The sequence below is a fragment of the Dermacentor albipictus genome, chromosome 6, assembly GCF_038994185.2.
Source record: "Dermacentor albipictus isolate Rhodes 1998 colony chromosome 6, USDA_Dalb.pri_finalv2, whole genome shotgun sequence".
NCBI classification, from domain to species: Eukaryota; Metazoa; Arthropoda; class Arachnida; order Ixodida; family Ixodidae; genus Dermacentor; species Dermacentor albipictus.
The window spans coordinates 53905349-53920698 of record NC_091826.1 but is presented as its reverse complement, the minus strand read 5'-3'; the positions used below and the strand labels follow the sequence as shown (position 1 = coordinate 53920698).

Sequence of the window (15350 nt, the reverse complement as noted above, 5' to 3'; positions counted from 1 at the left end):
GGCGTAGTACAAGGCAACTGCATTGCAAAGTTTGCACACCTCGACGCTACGCGGCGCGCATTTGGCATCGTGTGGCGAGTGGCCCGATGCGATGCTGCCGCTTCTGGTGATGGTTTATTGGCGTCCCCTTTAGAACGGGGCGCCGACAAATGGTCACCTAGCCTGCTTGAGTTAATCAGGCATGCTACACACGCAACTACTGCATGACGTGCCACCTGGTGCAATAATATGGAACTGCAATGCAAAGTGCGTACGTATCAACGTTACGCAGCGCGCGGGTGACATGACGTTGAAAACAGTGAATTGGGGTCTCATTTATCCTACTAGCGTAATGAACAAATGGTGCAAGAAAAGGTTCCCGGACTGCCGTATGCGGACGATACAGTGCTACTAGCGGACAATTCGAGAGTTATGCAGCCACTTGCGCATGTCTGTGGCAATGCAGCGACACATTTAGGCCGAAGTTTAGCATAGATACATTAGCAATAATGATCTTTAATGAAAAGACGAGTAATTGCGTGGTGCCGATTCAACAGCAAGTCATACCCATAGTTAACCAATATAAATACCTCGGAGTATACATAAATGAAGGAAAGATTTACTTAAGCAGCCACCAAAATAACATGAAAATAAAGAAGAGGAATGCAGCTATAATGAAACATACAACACTTTGAGGCCACAATAAATATGAGGTGGTGCGTGGAATCTGGAAAAAAGCAATGGTGTCATTGTTAACGTTCGCATATACCATTCTGTGTTTCAAATCAGATATCTTGTCGGGGTTCGAAGTTGACCAAAGATCGGTAGGCTGGTTGGCTTTGTGAGCCCACGGTCAAACCACACATGAGGCAGCACAGAATGACATGGGTTGGGCCTCGTTTGAAGTCAGTGATGCGCAGAGCAAAATTAGTTTTGAAGAAAGATTCAGAAACGTGGATCAAAATTAATGAACGGTTAAAGTGCACAAGAATCTGTACTTGAAAAGCGTGGACACAGAATGGAGGAAGAGGTCAAGAAAGTTGGCGACCAAACAATACAGAGTAATTGAAACTGTAAATAGATGACCAGGAGTCACCAGAAAGAAAGTGATAGAAACAGAGACAGCAAACTGGATGCAAGGAACACATAGAAAAATACCTTGGAGATTTACAAGATTGCGAAGAAAGAAATTAAAAGGGAAAATCTGTACGATAACACAAAGTTATATGTCTTACTATTTGAGGCTCGTGCTGGTTGTCCAAGGAGAAAAACTTACCGGAGCAAGTATTTCGCAACAAGATCAGGCATGCGCATGCTGCAGCAGCGAACATCCGGAGACCACTCAGCATCTCTTAATGGGATGCGAATGTATTCATCCAGTGAGACCCGTAGGTATCGTACACCGCCAGAAGCGCTTGGATTTAAAGTGGACGGAAGCATTAATCGGTCAGCAGCCGAGATGCGCTAGAGACGTTTAGGGTACGATTGTTTTAGGGCAGATACTGATGCGACCAGATTCATTGCAGGCATAGGTAGTTACGCAAGATAGATCGAGAAGTTTTGAATAAGAAGAAAAAATAATATGGAAATGTATGCAAAGACGTTAGAATGAAATACTCGTACAGCATACTTGATTAAATCAAGCAGGCTAGGTGGCTCTTTGTCCGCACCATGTTTCAAAGGAGATGCCCATAAATCATCATCATCATCACCGGCACTCCTCACGCGCTGGGACACCTGTATAGGGCATGTTTCCGCAGCAGCTAGCAAGCGCTGGCGTGGCGCAGTGGTAGTGGTAGAGTAGCTGATTCCCGCGCAGAGGGCCCGGGTTCGCTGCCGGCAGGCACTGGGTAATTTTTTTCTTATTCCTGGCGACAGCTCCCACAGTCACCGGCTGCGGCGGTGACGGCGGCGGTGGACAACATCGCCAACCGAAAAAGGCTATTGGAATGAGCCCATAACAGCTTATGCTGTAAAGCTATTTGTGCCGGCCAATGAAACTGGGACATTCTGCTATATGCGTAGGTGTACCACTTCCTGATTTCTTCCAAAGCTTTGCATACAGAGAATATCCCAAAATGTATTTACTGGCATTCTTTGAGAAAACAAGTACATCGACTCATTAACGAAGCGTAGTTCCAAACCTTCATCGTTCAAATTGAATATAGTAAATTATTTTGTAGCGGTGAAGACATGGTGTAGCACAGAAGCCTCCTACTACCGGAGTCATAAGGCATAGTTTCCTTTCAAACTTTATCTAGAGAAAAGACGGCTCATTTGGAACATCATTAAATGTTGACTCTCAGATGCTTGGAAAAAAATGTTACACTGAACTATGGCCTTTTTAAAGGCACAACTGTGTTTCTTTCCACTCTATACAGATTGTGAGACGAAAATAGTCATACAAGGTCGTTGCAATAACTGGATAACACAGAAATGTGTTGGTGATTTAGAATTCCCAGGCAAACCGAGACTTGATTGTGCTTACCTCTCAGCCGACCTTTATCGGTGGCACTGATTAGTAAGGAATCTTTTTTTTATTGCGGAGTCAACGATTGATTGTTTTTGTTTTTGTTTACAAGCCATCCTCATAAAACCTGACTCACCTGCTGCGTTAAGCCCAATGGCTAGGGCGTAGCGCTGTTCAGCTTAAGGTTGCGGGCTCGATGCCGTCCGAGTCGACGGAATTTCAATGAGGGCGAAAGGCAAAAAAAAAAAAGCTCGCGTACTTAGATTTAGGCATTCATTAAAGAATTGCCGGAGGTCAACAATTATCCAGAGCCCCCACTACGGCGCGCCTCATAACAATATTGCGATTTTGGCCCGTAAAATCGAGTGGCTTATTTGTAAGCATAACTTGTCGTTCTTTCTGTTAATTTCGTTACGTTGAACATTTAAGACTGATCGCTTCACTTCCCTCCCTCTCATGTGATTATAGCCTTCTGTGCGAGAGCTGGATTACCGGGGTGTGCGAGTACGTAAATCAAACTGTTTTTATTTTTGGTAGATTTTCCTACATTTCGTTAATTGCAGAACGATACAGCTACGCTTCTGCGTTTCAGGTGGAAAAGTCAGCCGTCGGAGTTTGCGGTTTCCGCCGCAGTGTGAAGATGGGACGAATGTATCCCTAGCGTAATGTAAGGTGCACTGCGCCATACTCCAGCCCTCCTACTCTTACCAACACTATGCTACACCTTTATTCGCAGTCATTTTACTTATTGCGTATCATCCTGGGGTAATACGTTTCTGATCCGTCTGTTCCCATTACAGCCTTAGCAGAACCGAGCCATCCGGTTACGCACCTTCACTCCTTTCCGATCTAAGGCCCTTTAACGCAACCCTCTGGGAATATAAAGTCATTACACTGACTCTTGTGTTGAACTATCACCTTGTCATCACACTGTTAAAAACCTCAAACGGCCTTATTCTCATAAACGCACTCTAATAAAAATCGTCGTGTCACTTTCAAACGGTAAATTGCTCATGCGAACCAAAACATTCCGAGAACACTGGATTTAAAAAAAATAATAACTCTCTTGCTACCGGAAGTGCGCAGTAATTATGGTCAGCACGCAACCCGATCTGCTACAGTAGCATTTTAGAGTAATTTGACTAATAATTTAAAGCGCTTTCTTCTTTTGTTAGATTTAAGAAAAAAAATCAAACTTGTCCCATTTCTAACACTAAGTTGATTTGCTATATACTTCTCGTGCTTACTACTAGCCTTTTATTTGTTTTACTGAAAAATGTATAATAGTTTCATCACTGTTGCTTATCTTTACGCCATGCGCCCCGAAATAGAAAGCCTCCTTGCAGCCTTGAGGTATGGGACCTCCATCTGTATGGTAAACCCCATATGGATCACCATTGTAAGCAATATACTTCTTTCTAGCTAATAATTTACTAATTAATTAAGATTTATTGGTATACTACTTAATCATTAAAACAATAAGTTCATTTGAATGTTTATTTATTTATTTGTTCAGTAACTTGCATAAGTATTCGCTAAACAAAATTCACAAGACTATTGCCGAAGAAGTTGAATTTCGCTTGTTTTGTAGATCCCTTCCTAACACTTAGTGTCTGTTGCCGTACGGTTTTATTTTGTTTGTTTGTTTGTTTGTTTATTTCTTTGTTTCCGTGGGTGCGTGTGTGTGCGGGCGGGCGAGTGGGCGCGCGCGCTGGCATGCATATATGCAAGTGCAAATGTGAATCAACTATGACACACGTGTCGAATCCTAGTGACATCTTGTTTGCAGATTTCATTCTGTATTTCTCGTTCTCCACTTATCCCTGCTCTCCATAGGCTCCTGGTACAGCATATCCGACATGTCCTCATATGTGGAGTACTTCCTCCGTGTTTTTCGTTTCTCGCAATTGTGACAAATCGCTCACATGTTCTCTGTCAAGTAAAGTAACTCACCTAAATTTGAATGCTCAAGGAACTTCATCTTGCAGTTCACGAAAACTTTATACGTCCGATGAAAAGGAACTCCAGAAGCTATAGAGGATGGCACGCGGTGAGCGGGCAATGGACGTGGCTAGCCCATTTGTCATCATTTCAACGTTGGAAGTTACGTACTTAGTCGATGAACACAGTTTGAGAAAAAAGGAAACACCATATAACGCTGACCTTAGGTCATCATTTATCTACGTCTTACGCTCACAAATGGAACTTTACCACCACGCTGCGGCAACTGTAAAAAAGGAGCCTATTCTTTGCACATAAAGGCGGTGGCTGATATCGATCCATTCAAACCGAACGCATGTACGGATATCGAGCGAATAATAAAAAAGGTCTGGACGGAAGCCTTCTGTACTTTATGGCTCGCCTCAGTTCAAGCGTACAGAGAAAAGCGTTCTTCACTTATATTTCACTAACGCTGCCGTACCAAATGGACGAGAGCTTTGTAAAAAAATCAATAAGGAGTGAAATGTGGTTCTTTGGCGTGGCATGTGGTGTAGGTTTCTTTAGTGAGGCATTTCCTGCAAGAAACGTTTTTATTCTTTGTGTTGTGGTGCAGAGCTTCGTATGCGACATGGCGTCGCACTCACAGCACTATTCCTTTGGGGCTGAATAATTTCTAAGGTGGAATGCAAAAGTAAGCGCCTAACTGACCACCGACTTCGTCTCTAAAAGCAGATAGCAGCATACTACTAGCATAGGAATGGTGTTCTAAAATCAGGCAGACATGCTCGCCCCACGCGCATGCGCACCAACTATGACACACTATCTGTCACACTCACTCACTCACTCACTCACTCACTCACTCACTCACTCACTCACTCACTCACTCACTCACTCACTCACTCACTCACTCACTCACTCACTCACTCACTCACTCACTCACTCACTCACTCACTCACTCACTCACTCACTCACTCACTCACTCACTCACTCACTCACTCACTCACTCACTCACTCACTCACTCACTCACTCACTCACTCACTCACTCACTCACTCACTCACTCACTCACTCACTCACTCACTCACTCACTCACTCACTCACTCACTCACTCACTCACTCACTCACTCACTCACTCACTCACTCATCGGTGCTAGTATAATAACACATAATAAAACATAACCTTTCCTATTTAAGGCTGGAAAGACAGTCACATGTTCTTTGCCAGGATAGACGCTGACTGCTTTGTGCTTTTCAAGCCAAGTTTACTTCGCGGTAATCAGAGAAAAAGCTGACTTGCTTTTAGCAGACATTTCCATGCTCAGAATTGCACAGTTTAAATTTTTCAAACTCACAAACATCGGCGCAAACGCAAACGGCCTGCATGATAGTGGAACCGATATTACGAAGCAATGACAAAACAGCTGGAGTAAGAATTCTTGCCCTGTTTCGTGTGGTACCATGCAGTCATTGTGAACGTTCGCAGATGTACGCTGACGATCTTCTTTCGAGCAACAGACAAACAAAATCTTCTCCCGTCCTTGTAGTCTTGTTTTGTGGACGTGGCACTCCCTACTGAGGAAGTCGCGGCTTCTTCTTTGTCCTCTGCGCTATTCTGTATTTCGCTCCGTACCCCTGGGTTTGTTTAAGTTCTTTAATATCGGTTCTGCATTAGAGGACAGCTACGTAGGCTGACGTCAGCCAATCATAGCTGTCTTGTCGCATTTGGTCTCTGTGCTGCAGCACCGGCGGGGAGCTACGTTATGCGCAATAAGTCAACATTCGCAGGAGCGCCCAGAGCAATCTCCTGTCGATGAGAAGACTTCATTCATTTTGGAAATGGAATTCGCCGTTTGTGAATTGGAGTGACAAGTCCGTTTCTTACTGCACTTTTTTATCCTGCCAATCGCATTTTGCCGCTGGCTTGGTCTTATAATCTTTCACCTCAGTGCCAGTTTATAAGAAAGCCTCAAAGTGTCGCATGAGCTAATTGTAGCAGCTAGTGGTGCGATCGCGCCTTTCCAGGCATAGTATTATTCTCCATTGTGACATCGACGCAGTGGCTGAGAATACACTGTAAGACAATCAGCAAAAGTCAAACACGAAGAACGGAAACATGTTAAGTGTGTTCGCCACACTGTTTTCTTAGTGTGCCGATGACTAACAACAACTTAAAAGAAAGAGTGGCTGAAATGTGAGACCTCTATCACTCAAATCTACATGGAGTACTGCGCATATCTTTTGAATTGTTTTTTTTGTATTTCATTAGTAACATCTTGCAAAGCTCCTTGGGATGCCACTGGTTAATGTCAGCGCCAGCAGTGGCCATGAAAGCGACTAGAGAAGCAAATCCAGAACAGGTGTCGTAGTGGAAGTTATTGACTTCTCCTACGCCTCACTATAAGCGCAGTGAAGTACCCTTTACAGAAGAAACACTGGTGTTTTTGTGGCTGTTTTGGTAAGTGCGTTCACACCGCGATATATGTAATTGCAAGGCAGCCAATATTTATCTACAGTACCGAACGTAATCATCCCTTTGACACATGCAATGCGGATGTATCACACAGACTGACACACAGGCATGCAGAGAAACTTCGGACTGACTAGACTACAGAGTTCCATATGCGGAACACTAGAGGTTCCATTGTCTACATGCACCTTCCTTATGTCGCATCGATAATCGTGGCAATGATTGGTCGTACACGTATTCTATTTTATACTTAGCCCTTCTAATTTTCATGGACCTTATGGTATGCTATAGCGACCTCCTTGATGTTAATGATTGAAAATGTATCATTTGGCCTCAATTCTCTATCAGTGCGCTGTTTATTGAACGTTACAAACAAATAATAACTGTCCAAAATATCAGCAGTAGCGTCCCATGGCGAGTGTCATTGTGCAGTCAGCATCTAGATTCAGCGAGACGCATACCTAAATTGGCCGAAATTTGTACACCGGCAGTGCGTCAGTACAGTGACTTAGTCGTGAATGTAAAACACTTCACTGCTTCAGTGAAGTATTCACAGCCTACCGTAAATCAAATCAGAACGATGGAGATCTAAAACAGAAGCCGCGATGTACTTTCTCACCGAAGCTATGCCAAATCAGAGCCATCCAATACACTACCCCATAATTCCAACTGTGCGTGAACGATCGCAGTGCAAAGTTTTCCTTCCTCTAGTAATCTTAATTCGAATCTCTATGCGCGGCGCACGGCCCTCAAGCTCTGGCAACACGCACGCTGGACGCCGCGCGCCACCCGATCTCTGAGGCCACGTCCCCTCGCGCATTTCAGATGCAGCCCATCTGACACATCGGCTAATTCCTTCACCGCCACAGAATTTTTTTCTTTCGAAAATTTTCTTTTTTCCCCATTCAACTCGCTGCCTAATCCTGACGATTTGCGCAGGGAGAATTAAGTCCTTGCGCGTGGGTTGACGACTGCGCGCGCCTGGGGCGACGAAGAAAAGCGGCTCAGCACTCCAATCTTCTGTTTGTTCAGCGTCGAAAAAAAAAAAAAATGCGCCGTATAAGCGTGGCCCGAGAGCGATGTGCGTTTTCTGCAGGAGTGGGTGCCCGCCGGTGCACTTTTTTTTCACCCTTAATTTTTAAGCGACTGCAGAGTTGCTCAATGTGTGTTTTAAAATTTGCCGTCATATTTTTTTTCTTCTTAGAGAGAGAGAGAGATAGCGCCTCTCGCGTGGTGATCTTACGAGTGCTCCGTTTTTGAGAAAAAGCTCGAGTACTGCGCCTCATGCACTGGGAAGCAAAAAAGTCGCCTAATGATGACCGGCTTCGAGTAACTCGAAAGGTCGCCGCGGGAAAAGTCAAGATGCCAGAAGGTACTTCCTATTTACCTCTTGAAATATATTTTAGCGATTGCGACTCGTGTTCCAGCAGCACTAAGCTGAAATAAATGTGCAGTGGGCGCGTCATACGCAACGCGCGTCATACAAGACCCTGGGCTTGTGTGTGCGTTTGTTCGTTTGTTCGTTCTTTCTTTCTTTCTTTCTTTCTTTCTTTCTTTCTTTCTTTCTTTCTTTCTTTCTTTCTTTCTTTCTTTCTTTCTTTCTTTCTTTCTTTCTTTCTTTCTTTCTTTCTTTCTTTCTTTCGTTCGTTCGTTCGTTGTGCGCCTAATGCAAAGTAAACATTTGGATAAGGTTTGGCGTGTCTCACTAGTTATAGTAGAGGGAGAGAAATGGTGTGTAGAAAAGGAGGTAGGTTAGCACGAGGTAGTTCCGGTTGGCTGCGCTGCACGGCGGGATGGGTTAAGGGGGATAAAAGGAGAAGGAGAGGGGAAGGGATAGATAGATAGATAGATAGATAGATAGATAGATAGATAGATAGATAGATAGATAGATAGATAGATAGATAGATAGATAGATAGATAGATAGATAGATAGATAGATAGATGATTGATAGATAGATGATTGATAGATAGATAGATAGATAGATAGATAGATAGATAGATAGATAGATAGATAGATAGATAGATAGATAGATAGATAGATAGATAGATATAGATATAGATATAGATATAGATATAGATAGATAGATAGATAGATAGATAGATAGATAGATAGATAGATAGATAGATAGATAGATGATAGATAGATGATAGATATAGATATAGATATAGATAGATAGATAGATAGATAGATAGATAGATAGATAGATAGATAGATAGATAGATAGATAGATAGATAGATAGATAGATATAGATAGATATAGATAGATAGATAGATAGATAGATAGATAGATAGATAGATAGATAGATAGATAGATAGATAGATAGATAGATAGATAGATAGATAGATAGATAGATAGATAGATAGATAGATAGATAGATAGATAGATAGATAGATAGATAGATAGATAGATAGATAGATAGATAGATAGATAGATAGATAGACGAGCAGAAACAAACCGCGTACCGAGAAACGTGTTGTACAAAGTGCTGGACCAGCTGGACAATCGTCCACTATCAGAACTAAAAGCTTTAGGTCAGTGCTCCCAAAGAACATCCACGCTGAAGGCCTTACTAGCGTTACTAAGCTTCCTGCGGTCTATGGGGCTTCACGATAGACTTTAAGAACGCCGCCCCCAACTGGCTATAGTAATTCTTAATTGAACTGAATGGGTATCAGCGGCGTCTGTATTTTTTTAATTGCGTCTCTATTTTGTGGAGAATTTAGTACGTTCCCTTGAAGGTGTTTCGCGGAAGATGCGTGCGCCGGTTCCCCTTTTTGTTTTTTGCAGTCCTCATCGAGGCAGAGCTCGATTACATTCAAAACGCGCAATGATTGAGAGGTGACAGGTTGCAAAAATTTCTTGTTTTCCAATCTTAGATCTCCTGCGCATGTGCGATTAGTCGTGAGATAAGTTTTATGGGACCTAAAAATATACGTGGAGGCTTTGTTTTGCAACCAAAATTGCTGGAAGTTGAGCGCCGTAGTAAAACACCTGTGTGTTCAGCGCTAATGGTTTAAGCAATGCCGTTCAGAATAGCCGGAATCAAAGAACGTTCTGTTCGTTAACTTAAATTTGAATATACAGTTTAAGAGCCCAGAACTGAGCAGTGAATAAGAAGGCAAACCGTAATGGAGGACTCCGTATTATATTTTTGACCACATGGCTTTTTTTTTCTTTGCACATCGCCCTGGGATCGAAATGCGGCCGCCACGACTGTCGACCAAAGCCGTGGGCATAGGCAACTTGCGAGAAGCGCGTAGACTCTATTATTATTATTATTATTATTATTATTATTATTATTATTATTATTATTATTATTATTATTATTATTATTTGTTTTGAGCACATGTACACAGTTACCAGGAAAGGGAAAGCGAGGAGCAGGCTGGCAACTGCCATCGGAAGGGGCACAACGCCTGCCTACTCTTCTGAAGGGAGGTGACAGCAACACAGAAATGGAAGATAGGAAGCAGGGGAGGAAAAAGGAAAGAGGAAAGGAAGAGCAACAGGACAAGTCTAAAGACTAAAGTAGAACACTGCAACAGGACAAATCTGAGTTACCAAGGAACACACACTCGAAGCGTCAAACAGCAAGCACATGCGGCAGCGTGGTGAAATCTTGCCCGAATGCAAAGCAATACCAAAAGCGGATGTTCCGTAATACGTAGACCGAGGTAACGAAAGAAAGAAAAGAAAAATAAATGTGCGGAAACCATCGACGTTGCTTTTCAATATAGGCAAATGGCCGAGTGCTTTCTACGTAACGCTATCTGCTTTATTTGAGAAATGGTGGCCTTGACGGCGTATTTTTTGCAGCAGTGGGCATATCTAGGTAGCGTTCGTCGTTTAAATTGGGCAATTCTGAAGAGACGAGAGCCGTTAACCAGCAGACCAGCAGTGGTAGTATACGTAGCAAGCGCGTATCGGAATAGTTACAGAGCACTCTCCGCCAGGAGCACGTACCGCTTGCGTTGGCGATGAAAGTCCAACCGCCCACCACGAAAAAAAATGGACGGAAGAACGAAAGGAAGCAATTCACTTAAGTAAGGTATAAAAAACAAGAAATAGAAAGAAAATGGGTGAAATAAACGCGGCCAGATGTGTGCTTATGGTCAAGTTGCTGTTTACCGTCAGATATCATCAGCGCCTTAAGCCGCTGTTTCTCCGGCGTCTCCGAGGAACGTGCTTAGGTGGAGCGAAACACGCCAACAACTCAGGTGGCATCGGTGCGACAAAGTTTGCATGTAAACGAGAACGGCCGCTGTTGCGGTTGCCAGCTTCCCCGCAAAACTACTGCGACGCAAAGAGTGCCAGCGGCAATATGTCGCTGCACCGCGACAGATGCAGCGATTGTTCTGCGGCTTTTTCTTCGCACGTCGCGGTTTCTCCGGAGCTCATGTCGAGCTTCCGGTATGGCGCAGTCAAAATGAGCTTCTCGACCGGAATTCGTTTCGTCCAATCTACAGCCCGGTTAGTCGCCTGCTACGTTTATTTTTCTTGTATTTAACCCCTTGACGCAGGCTGGTTAATACCAATAACCACACATTCTAAACTTTATTTTTTACATTTGTAATAGTGTTTGTGGTCCTTCTTGCTCGACATCAGATCGCACTATTTTCCAAGATTGTTGTGGTTTTTCTTGTAATACCCGTCAGTTATTGAGCCTTGTTTTGCCGAGGACGCCTGTTGTAAGAACGTAATTAGAATACAGCCGCAGAGTTAAAACATTCCACCTTAAGTCATTCCATCTTTCATGTACTACGTCTAGTTCGTTGCGCCTAGGCGTTTCTACTCACAATTTTCCTCCCCCTGGGTTCTCTTCTAATTAATCAGTCGCGCAGTATTCGTCGCCTGAGCTTGTGTTCACGTTGGAGGTCCTAACTCTGAGGTGCTGTATTCTAGTTCCCCTAATCGTTGTAAGAACACTTCCTCACAGCTCGACAACAGCAGAGGAGCACCTCGTGAAAATGAATGCGGAATTATTGTGGACAATGCTTCTACGAAGAATAACCATCAAGGGGAATATGAGCTTGAAAAATAATTGCGGCTCTCTGTTTGTAGAAGCATCAAGACCGTTTTGAAGATTTCTCGTGAAAGATATACACGTTAGTATATCTGTGCGCCACTTCCGTGCTGTTTGAGTTTTAGTTCAGTGTTATGTATTTCACTTAGCTTACGGGCTAAGTTTGATGTGAAATTCGGACAATGCGCCTTGGTGACTGCACCAAATAACTAAGCAGTGCGTCTGGTGCTGATGGCCGCGACGACACCATTTACGTGCTTGTAGCTCGTGCCATAGTGTAAGCAGTGTTTGTTATTATTTCGTTATTTGTTATTTCTTGTTTCCTTCTTATACATATTTTTTTCTGAGTGGTTTCGAGACATTTGCCAAGCTGACCGTAAAGAGACGTAGCTTCCCGCTTTTCTTCACTTAATAATAAATAAAATGTTCTTTAGAATTCAACAAGGAAGTGTCCTTCTGTGGCAGGTTAATGATGGACAATGAAATAAAAAAATTATGGCCACCTACAACGTTTGCTGTTTGCTTTATTTGATTTGATTTTACGAAGTGCGCACACTGCATCCACGCGTTCGAAATAGCGGTCGAAGGGAATTGCGGTAATTTTCAAAGTTGCTAACCAGTTTTGTTTTCTGCATTAATTGTCATCCCACGGCCGTGTTCGGATCTCTCTGCGAACTGCACACGGGAAGAAAGTTAGAAAAGAAAATTGCAGATCTCACGTACGTGAGGAAAGCTTCGTATTAAGCGAAGTTCGTCCTTTCCTTTGATTCTCGCGCCAATATTAAAGCCACGGTTACGCAATCGCACCTTGAACAAGCCAGAAATGTTTCTACAAATCGCGGCAAACGCAACACAGCGTTGTCGTTTTTTTTCACAAGGTGCCCAGTGTCAAACTACCTAGCGGTCCAAGTTGCTGCCTTGATGGCACATAGCCAGCGGAACGAACTTAGTCGCGCATACCCAGTGGCCAAAGTTGTTGCGTGCGGTGCGCATAATAACACGTGTCCTGTTGCCAGTACTCGGCGGCACATACCTTATAGCTCGAGTCATTTACTCAGCAAGGCAGCCGCAGCAGTCGGCACTAGCAATGGGGCGAAAAGAGGCAAATAAATCATCGCTTTGAGAAGGTAAGGCGACTCGAGCCTCTCAATCCCAGTGAGCAGTTCACTCGCGTCCTCGTCATACTTCCCGCAGCGCACGCGGCTCCTATGCGAGACGGAGAAGCTTACTTCCTCGCGTGCGGCAGTATTACGGGAAAGCCGGGCGGCAGGGAGAATCCTACTGCGCCGTCATTTATAATACACGCCACGCTTCCAGACGGAGCGCTGCTCTACATCATCGCCGGCGGCGCCGCAGGAACTCAAGAAGGCCGCCTTTCGATCCCGCCGCGTCTTTTTTCTTCTTTTTTTTTTGCTGCTGTCGATTTCGCTGAGGGCTCTACGGCGTTACCGCCGCATTCGCGTTTGCGCGTCCCAGCGCCGCGATGCTTCCTTTCGCTCGCATTACAGAAACAAGCGAGTAAAAAGGGGGGGGGGGGGACCTTGGGATGTTGCGCCAGCGTGCACGCCGTCTTGCGGCAAACGTTGGCGTTGCGCCCTGCGTTCAGAAGGACACTGCTGAAGGAAAAAATACTAGGAATATTTGACAGGAAACAGGGATACACGAGCTGTTCGACAAGTATAACCACTGGGCTGGCTTGGTTCCTCCGACTTCCTTGTCGAATTCTAAAGAACATTTTATTTATTATTAACTGAAGAAAAGCGGCAAGCTACGCCTCTTTACGTTCCGCTCAGCTCTGTGTGCACATTTGTGGCGCGACATTCGCAGGAGCTGTCTCGCGTGTGAGAGTGACGGAGAACCGCGATAGTCGGAATGAATGAATGAATGAATGAATGAATGAATGAATGAATGAATGAATGAATGAATGAATGAATGAATGAATGAATGAATGAAACCACGTTTACTCCACGTTAAAACGCGCCGAAGATGCTGCGGTGGAAAGGGCGGGGTATTACTGCAAAAGGGGAAGGGTGAGGCGGCCTCCGTTTTATTAACGAACGTCCTGGAGGCAGCTAAGTGGGGGCCGCATGGCGCTTGTGGCTGTCGCGGAGCCTATCACCGACTGGTGGTCCGCCGAAATCGGGACTGGTGAGAAGGAGGGGCGGAGAAGGGGGGAGGGGGGGGGGTTCTCGATTTACATCTAGAAAGGTTAGCGCGGCTATCCCGTGTGCCACTACAAATAGGGGTAGTGTGATCGCTTAGGGTCTGCAATAGAAATAGAACTATGACAAAAAAGAAAAAAACGCTTCAACCATGACAAAAAGAAAAAAACGTCAATCAACAGAGGAAAAAAGAGAAGAACGCGCAACCGATTTGTCAGGCATAAAAGAAATCAAATATGATTGATTGATTGTTGTTCAGTAGCGAAGCAGAGTAAAAGTCGGAACATTTGGCCTTGCAGCATGGCTCAAGTCGGGATTCAGGACTCCTACTCGGAATTCGGAATCGTCTCACTAAATTTGGGATGGTTGGCAACCCTACAGCCAAGGCGATCAGTGGCCACAAACTTCGCATTCACAAGGTACGCTTTCTGAATCGGGCCCTCTCACAGCGTCGAGAATAATAAAAAAAAATACCCCAATGCATGAAAAGAGAACGTAAGTGTATGCGCATGTTGGTGTGCATGCGCATCTATGTATGAGTTTCAACATTATAGTCTTAATAGCATCAGCGCGTTTATCGAATGACGCCGAAAATTTTCGGCTGACGCTGTCGATTCCCGTTACCTTAATTTCAGGCCATTCTGGCGAAGAGTGTCGTACGGAAAAAAAATACAAAGGCGCCATGACGCTCCAATACGCTCCATGTGTGCGTTTGAATCTGCATAATTTTTTCGTCTTTCCTAATTCTAGTTTCCGCAAAAAAATTAAAGCGACGATTTAACACTGCTACTTACATCGTTAACACGTGGTTATTGCTCGCCACATACAGTTTCCCGCACACCGTGATCACTCGTGTTACAATGAGAGACAGACCACGCGTGCCGCTTTAAACACATTCGAGTACACTCTGTAGTGAACTCGAATGAAACAGGAGAGTACTCGGGCCATGGCCCTGACCGCGATCCGCGCTGCGTGCCACAAGAGCCGTGAGGCACTTTTGGAAGACGACTGACCTCTACGACCACCTGTGATTGCGCGTTGAATGCCATGTGCGCGCGTATCAGTTGTTCAATCTTTCCTTCTCCCTTTCCTTTTCTGCCCACATCCCCCTCCTCCAATGTAGTGTAGCAAGCGAAGTGCAACCTCCTCTACCTCCCTGCCTTTCTCTCTCTCTCTCTCTCTCTCTCTCATGTAACCCTATCACTCTTATATATCTACTATACTCACCAGTCTTTACAGTCTCATCAAAAGCGGTAAACTTCGTAAATGCATCTCACCCATCAGAAACTGGCACATCACCTAAGGTG

General features: G+C 44.4%; 1 long non-coding RNA gene across 1 annotated transcript in view; it reads left to right on the top strand.

Annotated features, from left to right (window-relative positions):
* Positions 1-14432, top strand: part of LOC135907780 (uncharacterized) — a 242829-nt gene extending 228397 nt beyond the window's left edge. The window contains exon 5 of the long non-coding RNA XR_010566119.1: positions 14343-14432. This is a non-coding gene — a long non-coding RNA (uncharacterized lncRNA). The remainder of the gene's footprint in view (positions 1-14342) is intronic.
* The last annotated feature ends 918 nt before the right edge of the window (positions 14433-15350 follow it).